Source organism: Heterodontus francisci, unplaced genomic scaffold (genome assembly GCF_036365525.1).
Source record: "Heterodontus francisci isolate sHetFra1 unplaced genomic scaffold, sHetFra1.hap1 HAP1_SCAFFOLD_54, whole genome shotgun sequence".
Lineage (NCBI taxonomy): Eukaryota > Metazoa > Chordata > Chondrichthyes > Heterodontiformes > Heterodontidae > Heterodontus > Heterodontus francisci.
The window spans coordinates 7,335,536-7,361,820 of NW_027140250.1; positions in this window are offsets into that span (position 1 = coordinate 7,335,536).

Below are 26,285 nucleotides of genomic sequence, written 5' to 3' on the forward strand. Positions count from 1 at the left end.
GTAACAAAGACATTCACTGATACCCAGTGACACAGACACGCACTGACACAAAGTAACAAAGACATACACTGACACCCAGTAACAAAGACATTCACTGACACCCAGTAACACAGACACACACGGACACCAAGTAACAAAGACATACACTGACACCCAGTAACAAAAACATACACTGACACCCAGTAACAAAGACATACACTGACACCAAGTAACAAAGACATTCACTGACCCCCAGTAACACAGACACACACGGACACCAAGTAACAAAGACATACACTGACACCCAGTAACAAAGACATACACTGACACCCAATAACAAAGACTTACACTGACACGCAGTAACAAAGACACACACTGACACCAAGTAACAAAGATATCCACTGACACAAATTTACAAAGTCATACACTGATACCCAGTAACAAAGACACACTCTTACACCAAGTAACAAATACATACACTGACACCAAGTAACAAAGACTTAAACTTACACCAAGTAACAAAGACATACACTGACACCAAGTAACAAAGACATACACTGATACCCAGTAACACAGACAGACTCTTACACCAAGTAACAAATGCATACACTGACACCAAGTAACAAAGACTTAAACTTACACCAAGTAACAAAGACATACACTGACACCAAGTAACAAAGACATACACTGATACCCGGTAACACAGACACACACTTGCACCAAGTATCACAGACATACACAGACACCAACTAACAAAGACATACACTGATACCCAGTAACACAGACAAACACTTACACCAAGTAACAATGACATACACCGACACCAAGTAACAAATACATACACTTACACCAAATAACACAGACATACACTGACACCAAGTAACAAAGATATGCACTTACACCAAGTAAGAAAGACACACACTTACACCAAGTAACACAGACCTACACTGACACCGAGTAACAAAGACAGACACTGATACCCAGTAACAAAGACATGCACTGACACACAGTAACAAAGACACACACTGACACCAAGTAACAAAGACATACACTTACACGAAGTACAAAGACATACACTGACACCCAGTAACAAAGACATGCACTGACACCCAGTGACAAAGACACACACTGACACCAAGTAACAAAGACATACACTGATACCCAGTAACACAGACAGACACTGACACCAAGTAACAAAGACATACACTGACACCAAGTAACAAAGAACATACACCGACACCCCGTAACGAAGACACACAATGACATCAAGTAACAAAGGCACACACTGACACCAAGTAACAATGACATACACTGATACCCAGTAACACAGACACACACTTCCACCAAGTAACAAAGACATACACTGACACCAAGTAACAAAGACATTCACTGATACCCAGTAACACAGACACACACTGACACAAAGTAACAAAGACATACACTGACACCAAGTAACAAAGGCATACACTGACACCCAGTAACAAAGACATTCACTGACCCGCAGTAACACAGACACACACTTACACCAAGTAACAAAGACATACACTGACACCAAGTAACAAAGACACACACTGACACCAAGTAACAAAGACATACACAGACACCAAGTAACGAAGACATACACTGATACCCAGTAACACAGACACACTCTTACACCAAGTAACAAAGACATACACTGATACCCAGTAACACAGACACACACTTACACCAAGTATCACAGACATACACAGACACCAAGTAACAAAGACATACACTGATACCCAGTAACACAGACACACACTTACACCAAGTAACGAAGACATACACTTACACCAAGTAACAAAGACATACACTTACACCAAGTAACACAGACATACACTGACACCAAGTAACAAAGACATACACTTACACCAAGTAACAAAGACACACACTTACACCAAGTAACAAAGACATACACTGACACCAAGTAACAAAGACATACACTTACACCAAGTAACACAGACATACATTGACACCAAGTAACAAAGACACAAACTTACACCAAGTAACACAGGCATACAATGACACCAAGTATTAAAGACATACACTGACAGCAAGTAACAAAGACATACACTTACACAAAGTAACAAAGACATACACTGATACCCAGTAACAAAGACACACTCTTACACCAAGTCACAAAGACAAACACTGACACCCAATAACAAAGACTTACACTGACACCCAGTAACAAAGACACACACTGACACCAAGTAACAAAGACATCCACTGACACAAATTAACAAAGTCATACACTGATACCCAGTAACAAAGACACACACTTACACCAAGTAACAAATACATACACTGACAACAAGTAACAAAGACATAAACTTACACCAAGTATCAAAGACATACGCTGACACCAAGTAACAAAGACATACACTGATACCCAGTAACACAGACACACACTTACACGAAGTAACAAAGACATACACTGATACCCGGTAACACAGACACACACTTACACCAAGTATCACAGACATACACAGACACCAACTAACAAAGACATACACAGATACCCAGTAACACAGACAAACACTTAGACCATGTAACAATGACAAACACCGACACCAAGCAACAAATACGTACACTTACACCAAATAACACAGACATGCACTGACACCAAGTAACAAAGATATACACTTAAACCAACTAACAAAGACACACACTTACACCAAGTTACACAGACATACACTGACACCAGGTAACAAAGACATGCACTTACACCAAGTTAGAAAGACACACACTTACACCAAGTAACACAGACCTACACTGACACCGAGTAACAAAGACATACACTGATACCCAGTAAGACAGACACACACTGACACCAAGTAACAAAGACATACACTTACACCAAGTAACAAAGACATACACTGATACCCAGTAACAAAGACACACTCTTACACCAAGTCACAAAGACATACACTGACACCAAGTAACAATGACATCCACTGATACCCAGTAAGACAGACACACTCTTACTCCAAGTAACAAAGACAGACACTGATACCCAGTAACAAAGACTTACACTGACACCCAGTAACAAAGACACACACTGACACCAAGTAACAATGACATCCACTGATACCCAGTAAGACAGACACACTCTGACTCCAAGTAACAAAGACAGACACTGATACCCAGTAACAAAGACATGCACTGACACACAGTAACAAAGACACACACTGACAACAAGTAACAAAGACATACACTTACAAAAAGTAACAAAGACATACACTGACACCCAGTAACAAAGACATGCACTGACAACCAGTGACAAAGACACACACTGATACCAAGTAACAAAGACATACACTGATACCCAGTAACACAGACAGACACTTACACCAAGTAACAAAGACAGACACTGACACCAATTAACAAAGACATACACTAATACCCAGTAACACAGACACACACTTACAACAACTAACAAAGACATACACTTAAACCAAATAACAAAGACATACACTGACACCAAGTAACAAAGTCACACACTGACACCAAGTAACAAAGACATACACAGACACCAAGTAACGAAGACATACACTGATACCCAGTAACACAGACACACACTTACACCAAGTAACAAAGACATACACTGATATCCAGTAACACAGAAACACACTTACACCAAATATCACAGACATACACAGACACCAAGTAACAAAGACATACACTGACACCAATTAACAAAGACAGACACTTACACCAAGTAACAAAGACACACACTTACACCAAGTAACAAAGACATACACTGACACCAAGTAACAAAGAAACAAACTTACACCAAGTAACACAGACATACAATGACACCAAGTATCAAAGACATACACTGACACCAAGTAACAAAGGCATACACTTACACCAAGCAACAAAGACATACACTGATACCCAGCAACAAAGACACACTCTTACACCAAGTCACAAAGACATACACTGACACCCAATAACAAAGTCTTACACTGACACCCAGTAACAAAGACACACACTGACACCAAGTAACAAAGACATCCACTGACACAAATTAACAAAGACATACACTGATACCCAGTAACAAAGACAGACACTTACACCAAGTAACAAATACATACACTGACAACAAGTAACAAAGACATAAACTTACACCAAGTAACAAAGACATACACTGACACCAAGTTACAAAGACATACACTGATACCCAGTAACACAGACACACACTTACACGAAGTAACAAAGACATACACTGATACCCGGTAACACAGACACACACTTACACCAAGTATCACAGACATACACAGACACCAACTAACAAAGACATACACTGATACCCAGTAGCACAGACAAACACTTACACCAAGTATCAATGACATACACCGACACCAAGTAACAAATACATACACTTACACCAAATAACACAGACATGCACTGACACCAAGTAACAAAGATATACACTTACACCAACTGACAAAGACACACACTGACACCAAGTTACACAGACATACACTGACACCAAGTAACAAAGACATGCACTTACACCAAGTAAGAAAGACACACAGTTACACCAAGTAACACAGACCTACACTGACACCGAGTAACAAAGACATACACTGAAACCCAGCAACACAGACACACTCTTACACCAAGTAACAAAGACAGACACTGATACCCAGTAACAAAGACATGCACTGACACACAGTAACAAAGACACACACTGACAACAAGTAACAAAGACATACACTTACACCAAGTAACAAAGACATACATTGACACCAAGTAACAAAGACATGCACTGACACCCAGTGACAAAGACACACACTGATACCAAGTAACACAGACATACACTGATACCCAGTAACACAGAAACACACTTACACCAAATATCACAGACAAACACAGACATCAAGTAACAAAGACATACACTGATACCCAGTAACACAGACACACACTTACACCAAGTAACAAAGACGTACACTGACACCAAGTAACAAAGACATACAATTACACCAAGTAACACAGACATACATTGACACCAAGTAACAAAGGCAGACAGTTACACCAACTAAAAAGACACACACTTACACCAAGTAACACAGACATACCATTACACCAAGTAACAAAGACATACACTTACACCCAGTCACAAAGACATTCACTGACACCCAGTAACACAGACACACAAGGACACCAAGTAACAAAGACATACACTGACACCCAGTAACAAAAACATACACTGACACCCAGTAACAAAGACATACACTGACTCCAAGTAACAAAGACATTCACTGACCCCCAGTAACACAGACACACACTTACACCAAGTAACAAAGACATACACTGACACCAAGTAACAAAGACACACACTGACACCAAGTAACAAAGACATACACAGACACAAAGTAACGAAGACATACACTGATACCCAGTAACACAGACACACACTTACACCAAGTAACAAAGACATACACTGATACCCAGTAACACAGACACACACTTACACCAAGTATCACAGACATACACAGACACCAAGTAACAAAGACATACACTTACACCAAGTAACAAAGACACACACTTACACCAAGTAACAAAGACATACACTGACACCAAGTAACAAAGACATACACTTACACCAAGTAACACAGACAGACACTGACACCAAGTAACAAAGACATACACTTACACCAAGTAACAAAGACACACACTTACACCAAGTAACAAAGACATACACTGACACCAAGTAACAAAGACATACACTTACACCAAGTAACACAGACATACACTGACACCAAGTAACAAATACATACACTGACACCAAGTAACAAAGACACAAACCTACACCAAGTAACACAGTCATACAATGACACCAAGTATCAAAGACATACACTTACACCAAGTAACAAAGACACACACTTACACCAAGTAACAAAGACATTCACTGATACCCAGTAACACAGACACAAACTGACACCAAGTAACAAAGACATACACTGACACCAAGTAACAAAGACATACACTGACACACTGTAACAAAGACACACACTGACACCAAGTAACAATGACATACACTGACACCCAGTAACAAAGACACACAATGACACCAAGTTACAAAGGCACACACTGACACCAAGTAACATTGACAAACACTGATACCCAGTAACACAGACACACACTTACACCAAGTAACAAAGACATACACTGATACCCAGTAACACAGACACACACTTACACCAAGTATCACAGACATACACAGACACCAAGTAACACAGACATACACTGATACCCAGTAACACAGACACACACTTACACCAAGTAACAAAGACATACACTGACACCAAGTAACAAAGACGTACACTTACACCAAGTAACACAGACAGACACTGACACCAAGTAACAAAGACATACACTTACACCAAGTAACAAAGACACACATTTACACCAAGTAACAAAGACATACACTGACACCAAGTAACAAAGACATACACTTACACCAAGTAACACAGACATACACTGACACCAAGTAACAAATACATACACTGACACCAAGTAACAAAGACACAAACTTACACCAAGTAACACAGACATACAATGACACCAAGTATCAAAGTCACACACTGACACCAAGTAACAAAGACATACAGTTACACCAAGTAACAAAGACATTCACTGATACCCAGTAACACAGACACACACTGAATCCAAGTAACAAAGACATACACTGACACCAAGTAACAAATACATACACTGACACCAAGTAACAAAGACACAAACTTACACCAAGTAACACAGACATACAATGACTCCAAGGATCAAAGACATACACTTACACCAAGTAACAAAGACACACACTGACACCAAGTAACAAAGACATTCACTGATACCCAGTAACACAGACACACACTGACACCAAGTAACAAAGACATACACTGACACCAAGTAACAAAGACATACACTGACACACTGTAACAAAGACACACACTGACACCAAGTAACAATGACATACACTGACACCCAGTAACAAAGACACACAATGACACCAAGTTACAAAGGCACACACTGACACCAAGTAACATTGACAAACACTGATACCCAGTAACACAGACACACACTTGCACCGAGTAACAAAGACATACACTGACACCAAGTAACAAAGACATTCACTGATATCCAGCAAGACCGACACACACTTACACCAACTAACAAAGACATGCACTGACACCAAGTAACAAATACATACACTGACACCCAGTAACAAAGACAAACAATGACACCATGTAACAAAGGCACACACTGACGCCAAGTCACAATGACATACACTGATACCCAGTAACACAGACACACACTTATATCAAGTAACAAAGACATACAATGACACCAAGTAACAAAGGCACACACTGACACCAAGTAACAATGACATACACTGATACCCAGTAACACAGACACACACTTATACCAAGTAACAAAGACATACACAGACACCAAGTAACAAAGACATTCACTGATACCAAGTAACACAGACACACACTGACACCAAGTAACAAAGACACACAATGACATCAAGTAACAAAGGCACACACTGACACCAAGTAACAATGACATACACTGATACCCAGTAACACAGACACACACTGACACAAAGTAACAAAGACATACACTGACACCAAGTAACAAAGGCATACACTGACACCCAGTAACAAAGACATTCACTGACACCCAGTAACACAGACACACACGGACACCAAGTAACAAAGACATACACTGACACCCAGAAACAAAAACATACACTGACACCCAGTAACAAAGACATACAGTGACACCAAGTAACAAAGACATTCACTGACCCCCAGTAACACAGACACACACTTACACCAAGTAACAAAGACATACACTGACACCAAGTAACAAAGACACACAATGACACCAAGTAACAAAGACATACACAGACACCAAGTAACGAAGACATACACTAATACCCAGTAACAAAGACATACAGTGACACCAAGTAACAAAGACATTCACTGACCCCCAGTAACACAGACACACACTTACACCAAGTAACAAAGACATACACTGACACCAAGTAACAAAGACACACAATGACACCAAGTAACAAAGACATACACAGACACCAAGTAACGAAGACATACACTAATACCCAGTAACACAGACAAACACTTACACCAAGGAACAAAGACATACACTGATACCCAGTAACACAGACACACACTTACACCAAGTATCACAGACATACACAGACACCTAGTAACAAAGACATACACTGATACGCAGTAACAAAAACATACACTGACACCCAGTAACAAAGACATACAGTGACACCAAGTAACAAAGACATTCACTGACCCCCAGTAACACAGACACACACTTACACCAAGTAACAAAGACATACACTGACACCAAGTAACAAAGACACACAATGACACCAAGTAACAAAGACATGCACTGACACCAAGTAACAAATACATACACTGACACCCAGTAACAAAGACACACAATGACACCAAGTAACAAAGGCACACACTGACGCCAAGTCACAATGACATACACTGATACCCAGTAACACAGACACACACTTATATCAAGTTACAAAGACATACAATGACACCAAGTAACAAAGGCACACACTGACACCAAGTAACAATGACATACACTGATACCCAGTAACACAGACACACACTTATACCAAGTAACAAAGACATACACAGACACCAAGTAACAAAGACATTCACTGATACCAAGTAACACAGACACACACTGACACCAAGTAACAAAGACACACAATGACATCAAGTAACAAAGGCACACACTGACACCAAGTAACAATGACATACACTGATACCCAGTAACACAGACACACACTGACACAAAGTAACAAAGACATACACTGACACCAAGTAACAAAGGCATACACTGACACCCAGTAACAAAGACATTCACTGACACCCAGTAACACAGACACACACGGACACCAAGTAACAAAGACATACACTGACACCCAGAAACAAAAACATACACTGACACCCAGTAACAAAGACATACAGTGACACCAAGTAACAAAGACATTCACTGACCCCCAGTAACACAGACACACACTTACACCAAGTAACAAAGACATACACTGACACCAAGTAACAAAGACACACAATGACACCAAGTAACAAAGACATACACAGACACCAAGTAACGAAGACATACACTAATACCCAGTAACACAGACAAACACTTACACCAAGGAACAAAGACATACACTGATACCCAGTAACACAGACACACACTTACACCAAGTATCACAGACATACACAGACACCTTGTAACAAAGACATACACTGATACCCAGTAACACAGACACACACCTACACCAAGTAACGAAGACATACACTGACACCAAGTAACAAAGACATACACTTACACCAAGTAACACAGACATACACAGACACCAAGTAACAAAGACATACACTTACACCAAGTAACAAAGACACACACTTACACCAAGTAACAAAGACATACACTGACACCAAGTAACAAAGACATACACTTACACCAAGTAACACAGACATACACTGACACCAAGCAACAAATACATACACTGACACCAAGTAACAAAGACACAAACGTACACCAAGTAACACAGACATACAATGACACCATGTATCAAAGACATACACTGACACCAAGTAACAAAGACATACACTTACACCAAGTAACAAAGACATACACTGATACCCAGTAACAAAGACACACTCTTACACCAAGTCACAAAGACATACACTGACACCCAATAACAAAGACTTACACTGACACCCAGTAACAAAGACACACACTGACACAAATTAACAAAGACATACACTGATACCAAGTAACAAAGACACACACTTACACCAAGTAACAAATACATACACTGACACCAAGTAACAAAGACATAAACTTACACCAAGTAACAAAGACATACTCTGACACCAAGTAACAAAGACATACACTGATACCCAGTAACACAGACACACACTTACACGAAGTAACAAAGACATACACTGATACCCGGTAACACAGACACACACTTACACCAAGTATCACAGACATACACAGACACCAACTAACAAAGACATACACAGATACCCAGTAACACAGACAAACACTTAGACCATGTAACAATGACAAACACCGACACCAAGTAACAAATACGTACAGTTACACCAAATAACACAGACATGCACTGACACCAAGTAACAAAGATATACACTTACACCAACTAACAAAGACACACACTTACACCAAGTTACACAGACATACACTGACACCAGGTAACAAAGACATGCACTTACACCAAGTTAGAAAGACACACACTTACACCAAGAAACACAGACCTACACTGACACCGAGTAACAAAGACATACACTGATACCCAGTAAGACAGACACACACTGACACCAAGTAACAAAGACATACACTTACACCAAGTAACAAAGACATACACTGATACCCAGTAAGACAGACACACACTGACACCAAGTAACAAAGACATACACTTACACCAAGTAACAAAGACATACACTGACACCCAATAACAAAGACTTACACTGACACCCAGTAACAAAGACACACACTGACACCAAGTAACAAAGACATCCAGTGACACAAATTAACAAAGACATACACTGATACCCAGTAACAAAGACACACACTTACACCAAGTAACAAATACATACACTGACACCAAGTAACAAAGACATAAACTTACACCAAGTAACAAAGACATACACTGACACCAAGTAACAAAGACATACATTGATACCCAGTAACACAGGCACACACTTACACCAAGTATCACAGACATACACAGACACCAACTAACAAAGACATACACTGATACCCAGTAACACAGACAAACACTTACACCAATTAGCAATGACATACACCGACACCAAGTAACAAATACATACACTTACACCAAATAACACAGACATGCACTGACACCAAGTAACAAAGATATACACTTACACCAATTAACAAAGACACACACTTACACCAAGTTACACAGACATACACTGACACCAAGTAACAAAGACATGCACTTACACCAAGTACGAAAGACACACACTTACACCAAGTAACACAGACCTACACTGACACCGAGTAACAAAGTCATACACTGATACCCAGCAACACAGACACACTCTTACACCAAGTAACAAAGACAGACACTGATACCCAGTAACAAAGACATGCACTGACACACAGTAACAAAGACACACACTGACACCAAGTAACAAAGACATACACTTACACCAAGTACAAAGACATACACTGACACCCAGTAACAAAGACATGCACTGACACCCTGTGACAAAGACACACACTGACACCAAGTAACAAAGACATACACTGATACCCAGTAACACAGACAGACACTGACACCAAGTAACAAAGACATGCACTTACACCAAGTAAGAAAGACACACACTTACACCAAGTAACACAGACCTACACTGACACCGAGTAAGAAAGACATACACTGATACCCAGCAAACACAGACACACTCTTACACCAAGTAACAAAGACAGACACTGATACCCAGTAACACAGACACACACTGACACCAGTTAACAAAGACATGCACTGACAACCAGTAACAAAGACACACAATGACATCAAGTAACAAAGGCACACACTGACTCCAAGTAACAATGACATACACTGATACCCAGTAACACAGACACACACTTCCACCAAGTAACAAAGACATACACTGACACCAAGTAACAAAGACATTCACTGATACCCAGTGACACAGACACGCACTGACACAAAGTAACAAAGACATACACTGACACCCAGTAACAAAGACATTCACTGACACCCAGTAACACAGACACACACGGACACCAAGTAACAAAGACATACACTGACACCCAGTAACAAAAACATACACTGACACCCAGTAACAAAGACATACACTGACACCAAGTAACAAAGACATTCACTGACCCCCAGTAACACAGACACACACGGACACCAAGTAACAAAGACATACACTGACACCCAGTAACAAAGACATACACTGACACCCAATAACAAAGACTTACACTGACACGCAGTAACAAAGACACACACTGACACCAAGTAACAAAGATATCCACTGACACAAATTTACAAAGTCATACACTGATACCCAGTAACAAAGACACACTCTTACACCAAGTAACAAATACATACACTGACACCAAGTAACAAAGACTTAAACTTACACCAAGTAACAAAGACATACACTGACACCAAGTAACAAAGACATACACTGATACCCAGTAACACAGACAGACTCTTACACCAAGTAACAAATGCATACACTGACACCAAGTAACAAAGACTTAAACTTACACCAAGTAACAAAGACATACACTGACACCAAGTAACAAAGACATACACTGATACCCGGTAACACAGACACACACTTGCACCAAGTATCACAGACATACACAGACACCAACTAACAAAGACATACACTGATACCCAGTAACACAGACAAACACTTACACCAAGTAACAATGACATACACCGACACCAAGTAACAAATACATACACTTACACCAAATAACACAGACATACACTGACACCAAGTAACAAAGATATGCACTTACACCAAGTAAGAAAGACACACACTTACACCAAGTAACACAGACCTACACTGACACCGAGTAACAAAGACAGACACTGATACCCAGTAACAAAGACATGCACTGACACACAGTAACAAAGACACACACTGACACCAAGTAACAAAGACATACACTTACACGAAGTACAAAGACATACACTGACACCCAGTAACAAAGACATGCACTGACACCCAGTGACAAAGACACACACTGACACCAAGTAACAAAGACATACACTGATACCCAGTAACACAGACAGACACTGACACCAAGTAACAAAGACATACACTGACACCAAGTAACAAAGAACATACACCGACACCCCGTAACGAAGACACACAATGACATCAAGTAACAAAGGCACACACTGACACCAAGTAACAATGACATACACTGATACCCAGTAACACAGACACACACTTCCACCAAGTAACAAAGACATACACTGACACCAAGTAACAAAGACATTCACTGATACCCAGTAACACAGACACACACTGACACAAAGTAACAAAGACATACACTGACACCAAGTAACAAAGGCATACACTGACACCCAGTAACAAAGACATTCACTGACCCGCAGTAACACAGACACACACTTACACCAAGTAACAAAGACATACACTGACACCAAGTAACAAAGACACACACTGACACCAAGTAACAAAGACATACACAGACACCAAGTAACGAAGACATACACTGATACCCAGTAACACAGACACACTCTTACACCAAGTAACAAAGACATACACTGATACCCAGTAACACAGACACACACTTACACCAAGTATCACAGACATACACAGACACCAAGTAACAAAGACATACACTGATACCCAGTAACACAGACACACACTTACACCAAGTAACGAAGACATACACTTACACCAAGTAACAAAGACATACACTTACACCAAGTAACACAGACATACACTGACACCAAGTAACAAAGACATACACTTACACCAAGTAACAAAGACACACACTTACTCCAAGTAACAAAGACATACACTGACACCAAGTAACAAAGACATACACTTACACCAAGTAACACAGACATACATTGACACCAAGTAACAAATACATACACTGACACCAAGTAACAAAGACACAAACTTACACCAAGTAACACAGGCATACAATGACACCAAGTATTAAAGACATACACTGACAGCAAGTAACAAAGACATACACTTACACAAAGTAACAAAGACATACACTGATACCCAGTAACAAAGACACACTCTTACACCAAGTCACAAAGACAAACACTGACACCCAATAACAAAGACTTACACTGACACCCAGTAACAAAGACACACACTGACACCAAGTAACAAAGACATCCACTGACACAAATTAACAAAGTCATACACTGATACCCAGTAACAAAGACACACACTTACACCAAGTAACAAATACATACACTGACAACAAGTAACAAAGACATAAACTTACACCAAGTATCAAAGACATACACTGACACCAAGTAACAAAGACATACACTGATACCCAGTAACACAGACACACACTTACACGAAGTAACAAAGACATACACTGATACCCGGTAACACAGACACACACTTACACCAAGTATCACAGACATACACAGACACCAACTAACAAAGACATACACAGATACCCAGTAACACAGACAAACACTTAGACCATGTAACAATGACAAACACCGACACCAAGCAACAAATACGTACACTTACACCAAATAACACAGACATGCACTGACACCAAGTAACAAAGATATACACTTAAACCAACTAACAAAGACACACACTTACACCAAGTTACACAGACATACACTGACACCAGGTAACAAAGACATGCACTTACACCAAGTTAGAAAGACACACACTTACACCAAGTAACACAGACCTACACTGACACCGAGTAACAAAGACATACACTGATACCCAGTAAGACAGACACACACTGACACCAAGTAACAAAGACATACACTTACACCAAGTAACAAAGACATACACTGATACCCAGTAACAAAGACACACTCTTACACCAAGTCACAAAGACATACACTGACACCAAGTAACAATGACATCCACTGATACCCAGTAAGACAGACACACTCTTACTCCAAGTAACAAAGACAGACACTGATACCCAGTAACAAAGACTTACACTGACACCCAGTAACAAAGACACACACTGACACCAAGTAACAATGACATCCACTGATACCCAGTAAGACAGACACACTCTGACTCCAAGTAACAAAGACAGACACTGATACCCAGTAACAAAGACATGCACTGACACACAGTAACAAAGACACACACTGACAACAAGTAACAAAGACATACACTTACAAAAAGTAACAAAGACATACACTGACACCCAGTAACAAAGACATGCACTGACAACCAGTGACAAAGACACACACTGATACCAAGTAACAAAGACATACACTGATACCCAGTAACACAGACAGACACTTACACCAAGTAACAAAGACAGACACTGACACCAATTAACAAAGACATACACTAATACCCAGTAACACAGACACACACTTACAACAACTAACAAAGACATACACTTAAACCAAATAACAAAGACATACACTGACACCAAGTAACAAAGTCACACACTGACACCAAGTAACAAAGACATACACAGACACCAAGTAACGAAGACATACACTGATACCCAGTAACACAGACACACACTTACACCAAGTAACAAAGACATACACTGATATCCAGTAACACAGAAACACACTTACACCAAATATCACAGACATACACAGACACCAAGTAACAAAGACATACACTGACACCAATTAACAAAGACAGACACTTACACCAAGTAACAAAGACACACACTTACACCAAGTAACAAAGACATACACTGACACCAAGTAACAAAGAAACAAACTTACACCAAGTAACACAGACATACAATGACACCAAGTATCAAAGACATACACTGACACCAAGTAACAAAGGCATACACTTACACCAAGCAACAAAGACATACACTGATACCCAGCAACAAAGACACACTCTTACACCAAGTCACAAAGACATACACTGACACCCAATAACAAAGTCTTACACTGACACCCAGTAACAAAGACACACACTGACACCAAGTAACAAAGACATCCACTGACACAAATTAACAAAGACATACACTGATACCCAGTAACAAAGACAGACACTTACACCAAGTAACAAATACATACACTGACAACAAGTAACAAAGACATAAACTTACACCAAGTAACAAAGACATACACTGACACCAAGTTACAAAGACATACACTGATACCCAGTAACACAGACACACACTTACACGAAGTAACAAAGACATACACTGATACCCGGTAACACAGACACACACTTACACCAAGTATCACAGACATACACAGACACCAACTAACAAAGACATACACTGATACCCAGTAGCACAGACAAACACTTACACCAAGTATCAATGACATACACCGACACCAAGTAACAAATACATACACTTACACCAAATAACACAGACATGCACTGACACCAAGTAACAAAGATATACACTTACACCAACTGACAAAGACACACACTGACACCAAGTTACACAGACATACACTGACACCAAGTAACAAAGACATGCACTTACACCAAGTAAGAAAGACACACAGTTACACCAAGTAACACAGACCTACACTGACACCGAGTAACAAAGACATACACTGAAACCCAGCAACACAGACACACTCTTACACCAAGTAACAAAGACAGACACTGATACCCAGTAACAAAGACATGCACTGACACACAGTAACAAAGACACACACTGACAACAAGTAACAAAGACATACACTTACACCAAGTAACAAAGACATACATTGACACCAAGTAACAAAGACATGCACTGACACCCAGTGACAAAGACACACACTGATACCAAGTAACACAGACATACACTGATACCCAGTAACACAGAAACACACTTACACCAAATATCACAGACATACACAGACATCAAGTAACAAAGACATACACTGATACCCAGTAACACAGACACACACATACACCAAGTAACAAAGACGTACACTGACACCAAGTAACAAAGACATACAATTACACCAAGTAACACAGACATACATTGACACCAAGTAACAAAGGCAGACAGTTACACCAACTAAAAAGACACACACTTACACCAAGTAACACAGACATACCATTACACCAAGTAACAAAGACATACACTTACACCAAGTAACAAAGACACACACTTACACCAAGTAACAAAGACATACACTGACACCAAGTGACAAAGACATACACTAACAACAAGTAACACAGACATACATTGACATCAAGTAACACATACATACACTGACACCAAGTAACAAAGACACAAACTTACACCAAGTGACACAGACATACACTCTTGCACCAAGTAACAAAGAAAGACGCTGATACCCAGTAACAAAGACATGCACTGACACACAGTAACAAAGACACACACTGACACCAAGTAACAAAGACATTCACTTACACCAAGTAACAAAGACATACACTGACACCCTGTAACAAAGACATGCACTGATACCCAGTAACACAGACACAGACTTACACTAAGTAACAAAGACATACACTGACACCAATTAACAAAGACATACACTAATAGCCAGTAACACAGACACACACTTACACCAACTAACAAAGACACACACTTACACCAAATAACAAAGACATACACTGACACCAAGTAACAAAGTCACACACTGACACCAAGTAACAAAGACATACACAGACACCAAGTAACGAAGACATACACTGATACCCAGTAACACAGACACACACTTACACCAAGTATCACAGACATACACAGACACCAAGTAACAAAGACATACACTGATACCCAGTAACACAGACACATACTTACACCAAGTAACAAAGACATACACTGATACCCCGTAACACAGACACACACTTACACCAAGTAACAAAGACACACACTTACACCAAGTAACAAAGACATACACTGACACCAAGTGACAAAGACATACACTTACACCAAGTAACACAGACATACACTGACACCAAGTAACAAATACATACACTGACACCAAGTAAGAAAGACACAAACTTACACCAAGTAACACAGACATACACTGACACCAAGTATCGAAGACATACACAGACACCAGGTAACAAGGACATACACTTACACCAAGTAACAAAGACATACACTGACACCAATTAACAAAGACATACACTAAGACCCAGTAACACAGACACACACTTACACCAACAAACAGAGACACACACTTACACCAAATAACAAAGACATACTCTGACACCAAGTAACAAAGTCACACACTGACACCAAGTAACAAAGGCATACACAGACTCCAAGTAACGAAGACATACACTGATACCCAGTAACACAGACACACACTTACACCAAGTATCACAGACATACACAGCCACCAAGTAACAAAGACATACACTGATACCCTGTAACACAGACACACCTTTACCCCAAGTAACAAAGACATACACTGATACCCAGTAACACAGACACACACTTACACCAAGTAACAAAGACACACACTTACACCAAGTAACAAAGACATACACTGACACCAAGTGACAAAGACATACACTTACACCAAGTAACACAGACATACACTGACACCAAGTAACAAATACATACACTGACACCAAGTAAGAAAGACATACACAGACACCAAGTAACGAAGACATACACTGATACCCAGTAACACAGACACACACTTACACCAAGTATCACAGACATACACAGACACCAAGTAACAAAGACATACACTGATACCCTGTAACACAGACACACACTTACACCAAGTAACAAAGACATACACTGACACCCAGTAACACAGACACACACTTACACCAAGTAACAAAGACACACACTTACACCAAGTAACAAAGACATACACTGACACCAAGTGACAAAGACATACACTTACACCAAGTAACACAGACATACACTGACACCAAGTAACAAATGCATACACTGACACCAAGTAAGAAAGACACAAACTTCCACCAAGTAACACAGACATACACTGACACCAAGTATCAAAGACATACACTGACACAAATTAACAAAGACATCCACTGACACAAATTAACAAAGACATACACTGACACCCAGTAACAAAGACATACACTGACACCCAGTAACAAAGACACACACTGACACCCAGTAACAAAGACATCCACTGACACAAATTAACAAAGACATACACTGATACCCAGTAACAAAGACACACACTTACACCAAGTAACAAATACATACACTGACACCAAGTAACAAAGACATACACTTACACCAAGTAACAAAGACATACACTGACACAAAGTAACAAAGACATACACTGATACCCTGTAACAAAGACACACACTTACACGAAGTAACAAAGACATACACTGATACCCGGTAACACAGACACACACTTACACCAAGTGTCACAGACATACACAGACACCAAGTAACAAAGACATACACCGACACCAAGTAACAAATACATACACTTACACCAAATAACACAGACATACACTGACACCAAGTAACAAAGATAGACACTTACACCAACTAACAAAGACACACACTTACACCAAGTTACACAGACATACACTGACACCAAGTAACAAAGACATGCACTTACACCAAGTAAGAAAGACACACCCTTACACCATTTAACACAGACCTACACTGACACCAAGTAACAAAGACATACACTGATACCCAGCAACACAGACACACTCTTACACCATGTAACAAAGACAGACACTGATACCCAGTAACAAAGACATGCACGGATACCCAGTAACAAAGACACACACTGACACCAAGTAACAAAGACATACACTTACACCAAGTAAAAAATACATACACTGACACCCAGTAACAAAGACATGCACTGTCACCCAGTAACAAAGACACACACTGACACCAATTAACAAAGACATACACTGATACCCAGTAACACAGACACACACTTACACCAAGTAACAAAGACATTCACTGACACCAAGTAACAAAGACATACACTTACACCAAGTAAGAAAGACATACACTGACACCAATTAACTAATACAAACACTGATACCCAGTAACACAGACACACACTTACACCAGGTAACAAAGACATACACTGATACCCAGTAACACAGACACACACTTACACCAAGTAACAGAGACACACACTGACACCAAGCAGCAAAGACATACACAGACACCAAGTAACAAGGACATACACTTACACCAAGTAACAAAGACATACACTGATACCCAGTAACACAGACACACACTTACACCAAGTAACAAAGTCAGACACTGATACCCAGTAACAGAGACACACACTTACACCAAGTCACAAAGACATACACTGACACCCAGTAACAAAGACATACACTGACACCCAGTAACAAAGACACACACTGACACCAAGTAACAAATACATACACTGACACCAAGTAAGAAAGACATACACAGACACCAAGTAACGAAGACATACACTGATACCCAGTCACACAGACACACACTTACACCAAGTATCACAGACATACACAGACACCAAGTAACAAAGACATACACTGATACCCTGTAACACAGACACACACTTACACCAAGTAACAAAGACATACACTGACACCCAGTAACACAGACACACACTTACACCAAGTAACAAAGACACACACTTACACCAAGTAACAAAGACATACACTGACACCAAGTGACAAAGACATACACTTACACCAAGTAACACAGACATACACTGACACCAAGTAACAAATGCATACACTGACACCAAGTAAGAAAGACACAAACTTCCACCAAGTAACACAGACATACACTGACACCAAGTATCAAAGACATACACTGACACCAAGTAACAAGGACATCCACTTACACCAAGTAGCAAAGACATACGCTGATACCCAGTAACACAGACACACACTTATACCAAGTAACAAAGACAGACACTGATACCCAGTAACAGAGACACACACTTACACGAAGTCACAAAGACATACACTGACACCCAGTAACAAAGACATACACTGACACCCAGTAACAAAGACATCCACTGACACAAATTAACAAAGACATACACTGACACCCAGTAATAAAGACACACACTGACACCCAGTAACAAAGACATCCACTGACACAAATTAACAAAGACATACACTGATACCCAGTAACAAAGACACACAATTACACCAAGTAACAAATACATACACTGACACCAAGTAACAAAGACATACACTTACACCAAGTAACAAAGACATACACTGACACAAAGTAACAAAGACATACACTGATACCCTGTAACAAAGACACACACTTACACGAAGTAACAAATACATACACTGATACCCGGTAACACAGACACACACTTACACCAAGTGTCACAGACATACACAGACACCAAGTAACAAAGACATACACCGACACCAAGTAACAAATACATACACTTACACCAAATAACACAGACATACACTGACACCAAGTAACAAAGATAGACACTTACACCAACTAACAAAGACACACACTTACACCAAGTTACACAGACATACACTGACACCAAGTAACAAAGACATGCACTTACACCAAGTAAGAAAGACACACCCTTACACCATTTAACACAGACCTACACTGACACCAAGTAACAAAGACATACACTGATACCCATCAACACAGACACACTCTTACACCATGTAACAAAGACAGACACTGATACCCAGTAGCAATGACATGCACTGATACCCAGTAACAAAGACACACACTGACACCAAGTAACAAAGACATACACTTACACCAAGTAAAAAATACATACACTGACACCCAGTAACAAAGACATGCACTGTCACCCAGTAACAAAGACACACACTGACACCAATTAACAAAGACATACACTGATACCCAGTAACACAGACACACACTTACACCAAGTAACAAAGACATTCACTGACACCAAGTAACAAAGACATACACTTACACCAAGTAAGAAAGACATACACTGACACCAAGTAACAAATACAAACACTGATACCCAGTAACACAGACACACACTTACACCAGGTAACAAAGACATACACTGATACCCAGTAACACAGACACACACTTACACCAAGTAACACAGACACACACTGACACCAAGCAGCAAAGACATACACAGACACCAAGTAACAAGGACATACACTTACACCAAGTAACAAAGACATACACTGATACCCAGTAACACAGACACACACTTACACCAAGTAACAAAGACAGACACTGATACCCAGTAACAGAGACACACACTTACACCAAGTCACAAAGACATACACTGACACCCAGTAACAAAGACATACACTGACACCCAGTAACAAAGACACACACTAACACCAAGTAACAAAGACATCCACTGACACAAATTAACAAAGACATACACTGATACCCAGTAACAAAGACACACACTTACAGCAAGTAACAAATACATGCACTGACACCAAGTAACAAAGACATACAATTACAGCAAGTAACAAAGACATACACTGACACCAAGTAACAACGGCATACACTGATACCCAGTAACAAAGACACACACTTACACGAAGTAACAAAGACATACACTGATACCCGGTAACACAGACACACACTTACACCAAGTATCACAGACATACACAGACACCAACTAACAAAGACTGACACTGATACCCAGTAACAAAGACAAACACTTACACCAAGTAACAAAGACATACACCGACACCAAGTAACAAATACATACACTTACACCAAATAACACAGACATACACTGGCACCAAGTAACAAAGATAGATACTTACACCAACTAACAAAGACACACAATTACACCAAGTTACACAGACATACACTGACACCAAGTAATAAAGACATGCACTTACACCAAGTAAGAAAGACACACACTTACATCAAGGAACACAGCCCTACACTGACACCAAGTAACAAAGACATACACTGATACCCAGCAACACAGACACACTCTTACATCAAGTAACAAAGACAGACACTGATACCCAGTAACAAAGACATGCACTGACACCCAGTAACAAAGACACACACTGACACCAAGTAACAAAGACATACACTTACACCAAGTAAAAAATACATGCACTGACACCCAGTAACAAAGACATTTACTGACACCCAGTAACAAAGACACACACTGACATCAAGTAACAAACACATACACTGATACCCAGTAACACAGACACACACTTACACCAAGTAACAAAGACATACACTGATACCCAGTAACACAGACACACACTTACACCAATTAACAAAGACATACACTTACACCAAGTAAGAAAGACATACACTGACACCAAGTAACAAATACATGCACTGATACCCATTAACACAGACACACACTTACACCAGGTAACAAAGACATACACTGATACCCAGTGACACAGACACACACTTACACCAAGTAACACAGACACACACATACACCAAGTAACAAAGACATACACTGACACCAAGCAGCAAAGAAATACACTTACACCAAGTAACAAAGACATACACTGACACCAAGTAACAAAGACACACACTTACACCAAGTTACAAAGAGATACACTGACACCAAGTAACAAAGACATACACTTAGACCAATAACACAGACATACACTGATACCCAGTAACACAGACGCACACTTACACCAAGTAACACAGACATACACTGACACCAAGTAACAAAGACATGCACTGATACCCAGTAACACAGACACACACTTACACCAAGTAACAAAGACAGGCAATGACACCAAGTAACAAAGACATACACTGATACCCAGTAACACAGACACACACTTACACCTAGTAAACAAGACATACACTGACACCAAGTAACAAAGGCATACACTTACACCAAGTAACAAAGACATGCACTGACACCAAGTATCAAAGACGTACACTTACACCAAGTAACAAAGACATGCACTGACACCAAGTAACAAAGACATACACTTACACCACGTAGCACAGACATACACTGACACCAGGTAACAAAGACACACACTTATACTAAGTACACAGACATACACTGACACCAAGTAACAAAGACATACACTGATACCCAGTAACACAGACACACACTTCCACCAAGTAACAAAGACAGACACTGGTACCCAGTAACAAAGACATACACTGATACCCAGTAACACAGACACACACTGACACCAAGTATACAAAGACATACACAGACACCAAGTAACAAAGACATACACTGATACACAGTAACACAGACACACTATTACACCATGTAACAAAGACATACACTGACACCAAGTAACAAAGACATACACTGACACCAAGTAACAAAGACACACGCTTACACCAAGTAACACAGACATACACTGACACCAAGTAACAAAGACATGCACTGATACCCAGTAACACAGACACATACTTACACAAAGTATCAACGACAGACACTGATACCCAGTAACACAGACACACACTTGCACCAAGTCACAAAGACATACACTGACACCCAGTAACAAAGACATACACTGACACCCAGTAACAATGTCACACAATGACACCAAGTAACAAAGGCACACACTGACACCAAGTAACAATGACATACACTGAAACCCAGTAACACAGACACACACTTACACCAAGTAACAAAGACATAAACTGACACCAAGTAGCAAAGACATTCACTGATACCCAGTAACACAGACACACACATACACCAAGTAACAAAGACAGACACTGACACCAAGTAACAAAGACATACACTGACAACAAGTAACAAAGGCATACACTGACACCCAGTAACAAAGACATTCACTGATCTCCAGTAACACAGACAAACACTTACACCAAGTAAAAAAGACATACACTGACACCAAGTAAAAAATACACACACTGACACCAAGTAACAAAGACATACGCAGACGCCAAGTAACGAAGACATACACTGATACCCAGTAACACAGACACACATTAACACCAAGTAACAAAGACATACACTGATACCCAGTAACACAGACACACACTTACACCAAATATCACAGACAAACAAAGACACCAAGTAACAAATACATACACTGACACCAAGTAACAAAGACACAAACTTACACCAAGTAACACAGACATACACTGACACCAAGTATCAAAGACATACACTGACACAAAGTAACAAAGACATATACCGATACCCAGTAACACAGAAACACACTTACACCAAGTATCACAGACATACAAAGACACCAAGTAACAAAGACATACACTGATAACCAGTAACACAGACATACCCTTACACCAAGTAGCAAAGACATACACGGACACCAAGTAACAAAGACACACACTTACACCAAGTAACACAGACAGACACTGACACCAAGTAACAAATACATACACTGACACCAAGTAACAAAGACACAAACTTACACCAAGTAACAAAGACATACACTTACACCAAGTAACAAAGACATACACTGATACACAGTAACAGAGACACACACTTACACCAAGTCACAAAGACAGACACTGACACCAAGTAACAAAGACATACACTGACACCAAGTAACAAAGGCATACACTGACACCCAGTAACAAAGACATTCACTGATCCCCAGTAACACAGACACACACTTACACCAAGTAAAAAAGACATACACTGACACCAAGTAAAAAAGACACACACTGACACCAAGTAACAAAGACATACGCAGACGCCAAGTAACGAAGACATACACTGATACCCAGTAACACAGACACACATTAACACCAAGTAACAAAGACATACACTGATACCCAGTAACACAGACACACACTTACACCAAATATCACAGACAAACAAAGACACCAAGTAACAAATACATACACTGACACCAAGTAACAAAGACACAAACTTACACCAAGTAACACAGACATACACTGACACCAAGTATCAAAGACATACACTGACACCAAGTAACAAAGACATACACTTACACAAAGTAACAAAGACATATACTGATACCCAGTAACACAGAAACACACTTACACCAAGTATCACAGACATACAAAGACACCAGGTAACAAAGACATACACTGATAACCAGTAACACAGACATACACTTACACCAAGTAACAAAGACATACACTGACACCAAGTAACAAAGACACACACTTACACCAAGTAACAAAGACATACACTGACACCAAGTAACAAAGACATACACTTGCACCAAGTAACACAGACATACACTGACACCAAGTAACAAATACATACACTGACACCAAGTAACAAAGACACAAACTTACACCAAGTAACAAAGACATACACTTACACCAAGTAACAAAGACATACACTGATACACAGTAACAGAGACACACACTTACACCAAGTCACAAAGACATACACTTACACCAAGTAACAAAGACAGACACTGATACCCAGTAACAGAGACGCACACTTACACCAAGTCACAAAGACATACACTGACACCCAGGAACAAAGACATACAGTGACACCCAGTAACAAAGACACACACTGACACCAAGTAACAAAGACATCCAGTGACACAAATTAACACAGACATACACTGACACCAAGTAACAAAGACATACACTGACACCAA